This window comes from Ursus maritimus, unplaced genomic scaffold, assembly GCF_017311325.1.
Source record: "Ursus maritimus isolate PB19 unplaced genomic scaffold, ASM1731132v1 scaffold_16, whole genome shotgun sequence".
Lineage (NCBI taxonomy): Eukaryota > Metazoa > Chordata > Mammalia > Carnivora > Ursidae > Ursus > Ursus maritimus.
Genome location: NW_024424008.1, coordinates 33,779,103 through 33,784,480, shown reverse-complemented (window position 1 = coordinate 33,784,480; position 5,378 = coordinate 33,779,103). Strand labels below are relative to the sequence as shown.

The window sequence follows — 5,378 nt, the reverse complement described above, 5'->3', positions numbered from 1 at the left end:
TTTCTCTCTTTTCTCCCTTTCCTGCCTTTTCTTTCTTTTTCCGTGTGTCTTTATCTGGTTTTGATATCAGGGTAATGCTGGCCTCATAGAATGAATTGGAAGCTTTATTTCCTCTTCTTTTTTTTTTTTTTTTAAGATTTTATTTATTTATTCGACAGAGAGAGACAGCCAGCGAGAGAGGGAACACAAGCAGGAGGAGTGGGAGAGGAAGAAGCTGGCTCATAGCAGAAGAGCCTGATGTGGGGCTCGATCCCATAACGCCGGGATCACGCCCTGAGCCGAAGGCAGACGCTTAACCGCTGTGCCACCCAGGCGCCCCATCCTCTTCTATTTTTTAGAGTAGTTTGAGAAAGAGAGGTATTAATTCTATCTGTGAAGCCACTGGGCCTGGACTTTTGTTTGTTGGGTTTTTTGGTTATGGGGTCTGTGTTGTTACAAGTAATTGGTCAGCTCAGATTTTTTTATTTCTTCCTGATTCAGTTTTAGAAGATTGTATGTTTCTAGAATTTTACATTTTTTCTAGGTTGTCCAGTTTGTTGGTGTATAATTTTTTATTAATAACATATAATGTATTATTTGTTTCAGGGGTACAGGTCTGTGATTCATCAGTCTTAGACAAGACACAGCACTCACCACAACACCTACCCTCCCCAAAGTCCATCACCCAGCTACCCCATCCCTCCCACGCGCCTCCACTCCAGCAACCCTCAGTTTGTTTCCTGAGATTAAGAGTCTCTTATGGTTTGTCTCCCTCTCTGGCTTCGTCTTGCTTCATTTTTTCCTCTTCCCCTATGATCTCTGCCTTGTTTATTGAATTCCATATATCAGTGAGATCATATGATAGTTGTCTTTCTCTAATTGACTTATTTCACTTAGCATAATACCTTCTAGTTCCATCCATGTGGTTGCAAATGGCAAGATTTCATTTTCTGAATGAATATTCCATGGTATATATATATACCACATCTTCTTTATCCATTGATCTGTTGATGGAAATCTGGGCTCTTCCCATAGTTTGGCTATGTGGACGTTGCTGCTATAAACATTGGGGTGCATGTGCCCCTTCGGTTTACTACATTTGTTTCTTTGGGGTAAATACCCAGTAGTGCAGTTGCTGGGTTGTAGGGTAGCTCTACTTTACAACTTCTTGAGGAACCTCCATATTGTTTTCCAGAGTGGCTGCACCAAATTGTGTTCTTCTAGGTTGTCCAGTGTGTTGGTGTATAATTGTTTATAGTAGTCTTTTATAATCCTTTGTATTTCTGTGGTGTTAGTTTTAACTTTTTTCTTTCTTTCTGATTTTACTTGAGTCTTCTTTTTCTTGTTGAGGCTGGCTACTGGTTTATCAGTTTTGTTTATCTTTTCAAAGAACCAGCTCTTACTTTCATTGACATTTTCTCTAAGTTTCTATCCCATTTATTTCTCCTCTGATCTTTATTATTATTTCTTTTTATTATTATTATTTCTTTTTATTATTATTTCCTTTTAATAATTTTGGGTTTTGTTTGTGCTTTTTCTAGTTCCTTTAAATGTAAGGTTAGATTGTTTGAGATTTTTCTTGTTTATTGAGGCAGGCCATAATGTGTAGCTATAAACTTTTTCCTTAAAACTGCTTTTGCTGTGTCCCAAAGAATTAAATCATTTCCATTTTCATTCGTCTCCAGGTATTTTTTTATTTCCTCTTTGATTCTTTAATTGACTCATCTGTTGTATGGTATCATACTGTTTTAACCTCAACATATTTGTGTTTTTGCCAGTTCTTTCCTTGTCTTTGATTTCTAATTTTATACCATTGTGGTTAGAAAAGGTGCTTAATATGATTTAAGGCTTAAACTTATTGAGATTTGTTTTGTGACATATTATGAAATCTAATCTAGAGAAAGTTCCATGTGCAGTTGTAAAGAAATGTGCATTCTGCTGTTTTGGGGTGGAATATTCTGTATATATCTGTTAAACCCATTTGGTCTAATGAGTCATTCAAAACCACCATTTAATAATAGATTATCCAGACAGAAAATTTATCTATTGATATAAATAGGCTGTTAAAATCCCTTACTGTTATAGTATTACTATTAATTCCTAACTTTTTATGTCTGTTAACATTTGCTTTATATATTTGCTTTATATGTTGGGTGCATAGATATTTACTATTGTTACATCTTCTTGTTGGATTGATCGCTTTATCCTTACATAATGCCTTTCATTGTCTCTTGTTACAGTCTTTGTTTGAAAGTGTATTTTGTTTGTTATAAGTATTGGTACTTAACTTTCTTTGGCTTCCGTTTGCATAGATACCTTTTCCATCTCTTCACTTTTAGTCTGTGTGTGTCTTTTGATCTGAGGTGTCTCTTTTTGACAACATATAGATGGATTTTTTTTTTTTTTTTTTACTAATCCATTCAGTTACTCTGTCTTTTGATCGGAACATTTGGTCCATTACATTTAATATAATCATTTATATATATGTACTCATTGCCATTTGGTTAATTGTTTCCTGGTTGTTTTTGTAGTTCTCTCTGTTCCTTTGTTCTTCTCCCACTCTCTTCCTTTGTGATTTGATGGTGTTCTTTAGTGTTACCCTTGGGTTTCTTTCTCTTTTTTGTGTGTGTACTATGGGTTTGGGATTACCATAAAGTTCCTGTGTGTACAGCAATCTGTATAAGTTGATGGTTGCTTAGGTTTGAACGCATTCAAAAGCATTAAATTTTTACCCCCACACACACATTTTATCTATATGATCTCATATTTTCATATTTTGTATATTGCCTACCTAATATCCTATATATAGTTGATTTTATTACTGCTGTCTTTTAACCTTCATACTATCTTTATAAGTGACTGATCTATTACCTTTACTGTATGTTTGCTTTTACCAATGAAATTTTTTCCTTTCATAATTTTTTTTCTAGTTGGACCTTTTCAACTTAAAAGAAGTCCCTTAACATTTATTATAAGGCCAGTTTAGTGGTGATGAATTCCATTAGCTGTTGTTCATCTGGGAAACCCTCTATCTCTTCGTCAATTCTGAATGATAAACTTGGTGGGTGAGGTATTCTTGGTTATGTTCTCCCCAGTCCCCTTTTAGCACAGGGAATGTATTATGGCCTCCCTTCTGGCCTGCAGAGTTTCCGATGAGAAATCAGCTCATAGCCTTATCAAGTTTCCTTTGTATGTAACTGTTTGCTTTTCCCTTGATGCTTTTAAGATTCTTTAAGTTTTGACATTTTAATTATTATGTGTCTTGGTGTGGACATCCTTGGATTCATCTTTTTTGGGGATTTCTGGGTATCTGTTTTCTCCCCCAAATTAGGGAAGTTTTCAGCTGTTAACTTTTTTTTTAATGATTTTTTATTATATTATGTTAATCACCATACAGTACATCCCCAGTTTCCGATGTAAGGCTCGATGATTCATTAGTTGTGTATAACACCCAGTGCACCATGCAATACATGCCCTCCTTACTACCCATCACCGACCTATCCCATTCCCCCACCCCCCTCCCCTCTCAGCTGTTACTTCTTCAAATAAATTTTTCTCTCTTCTCCTTCTGGGAACCCTATAATGCAAAAGTTATTGTTTAATGTTGTTGCAGAGGTCCCTTAACCTCATTTTATTTTACTTTTTTTTAAAGATTTTATTTATTTATTTGACAGAGAGAGAGAGACAGCCAGCGAGAGAGGGAACACGAGCAGGGGGAATGGGAGAGGAAGAAGCAGGCTCCCAGTGGAGGAGCCCGATGTGGGGCTCAATGTGGGGCTCAATGCGGGGCTCGATCCCAGGACTCCGGGATCACGCCCTGAGCAGAAGGCAGACGCTTAACCACAGAGCTACCCAGGCGCCCCCCACAAACCTCATTTTTAAAAAATTCTTTTGCTGTTCAACTTGGTTGTTTTCCAATACCCTGTCTTCCAGCTTACTGATCTGTTCTTTAGACTCCTACTCTGCTGTGGATTCCCTCTAGTGTTCTCATTTTAGTTGTATTTTTCAGTTCTGGTGGGTTTCCTTATATATTTTCTGTCTCTTTGTTGAAGTTCTTACTGAATTCATCCACTCTTCTTTCAGGTCTGTTGAGCATCTTTATGACCATTACTTTGAACGCTTTCTTAGGTAGATAGCTTAACTTCATTTCATTTATCTCTTTTTCTGAGGTCTTGTCCTTTTGTTTGGAACCTCTCCCTCTGTCTCCTGGTTTTTGTCTGACTTTGTTTCTATGAATTAGGTGGAACAAGCACCTCTCCTAGTCTTGAAGAAGTGGCCTTATATAAGAATGTCCCCTGTGTAGGGGCGTCTGGGTGGCTCAGTCATTAAGCATCTGCCTTCAGCCCAGGGTGAGTCCTGGGATCGAGCCCCACATCAGGTTCCTCCACTGGGAGACTGCTTCTTCCTCTCCCACTCCCCCTGCCTGTGTTCCCTCTCTCGCTGGCTGTTTCTCTCTCTGCCAAATAAATAAATAAAATCTTTAAAAAAAAAAAAAAAAGAAGAAAGTCACCTGTGTAGACTGTGTGCTTAGTGGCTTTGGCTAGCTGATTGGTGCTGGATAGGTGTTGGCTGGGACACTCTGCACAGGAGACACCCTGTCTGGTCAGCTGGAGCTGAAGCAAGTGTAATCCAGCAGTTCCTGGGGCACTTTGCACCATGGTCACCCTGGAGGGACAGCTGAAAGGGAGTAGGCTCGGGCCAGGGGTTTTTGGAGTGCTCCACATTGGGGCTGCTTGGTGGGATGCCTGGAGATAGTATGGGAGCAGGCAGGGTATAATGTGGGTGCCTTGTGCCTGGGTCACCTTGGTGGGACAGCTGGAGCTGGTGTGGGTTAGGGGACTGAGTACTTCTGACCCTGGAGAGCGTTCCAGCAGTTAAGCCCATGTGGCAGACAGGTAGGGTTAGTGAATGAATTTCCTTCACTTCATAGTCTAGTTTCCCTTTAAACTACTATCTCTGTTTTGTTTTGATTTTCTGTGCCCCAGGGTGGGCAAGTCTGCACATGGGCCCCTCAGTCATATCTTTCCCTACTGTAGGTTGCCACATTGGGGGTGGTTGTTCTCAATGTTACTGTGTCTCTGCTGTTCCTACCTTTCTTTATGTGGTCCCTCTATTCCTTATTGTGTAGAAGCTGTTCAATCAGCCCTTTGTTGTTCTTCAGGAGGAATTGCTGTATATGTGGGTGTAGATCTGGTGTGTCTGGGAACGGAGTTCAGGGTATTTCTATGCTTCAATCTGGCACCAGCTCCTATTATGGTATGTTCTTGTAAGGTAGCAAACTAGATAGAAGTAAAAGGCTTGCTCAGCATATTTCCATCTATGTGATAGTATTCTCTACTTTATCTTGTGTGTGTGTGTGTGTGTGTGTGTGTGTGAGAGAGAGAGAGAGAGAGAGAGAG

At 39.3% G+C, this 5,378-nt stretch overlaps 1 protein-coding gene across 2 annotated transcripts in view; it reads left to right on the top strand.

The window, feature by feature from the left end:
- The window catches only part of LOC103660690 (N-acetylated-alpha-linked acidic dipeptidase 2), a 109,363-nt gene that overhangs the window by 33,475 nt on the left and 70,510 nt on the right, over positions 1-5,378 (top strand). The gene's annotated exons all lie outside the window — the stretch shown is intronic.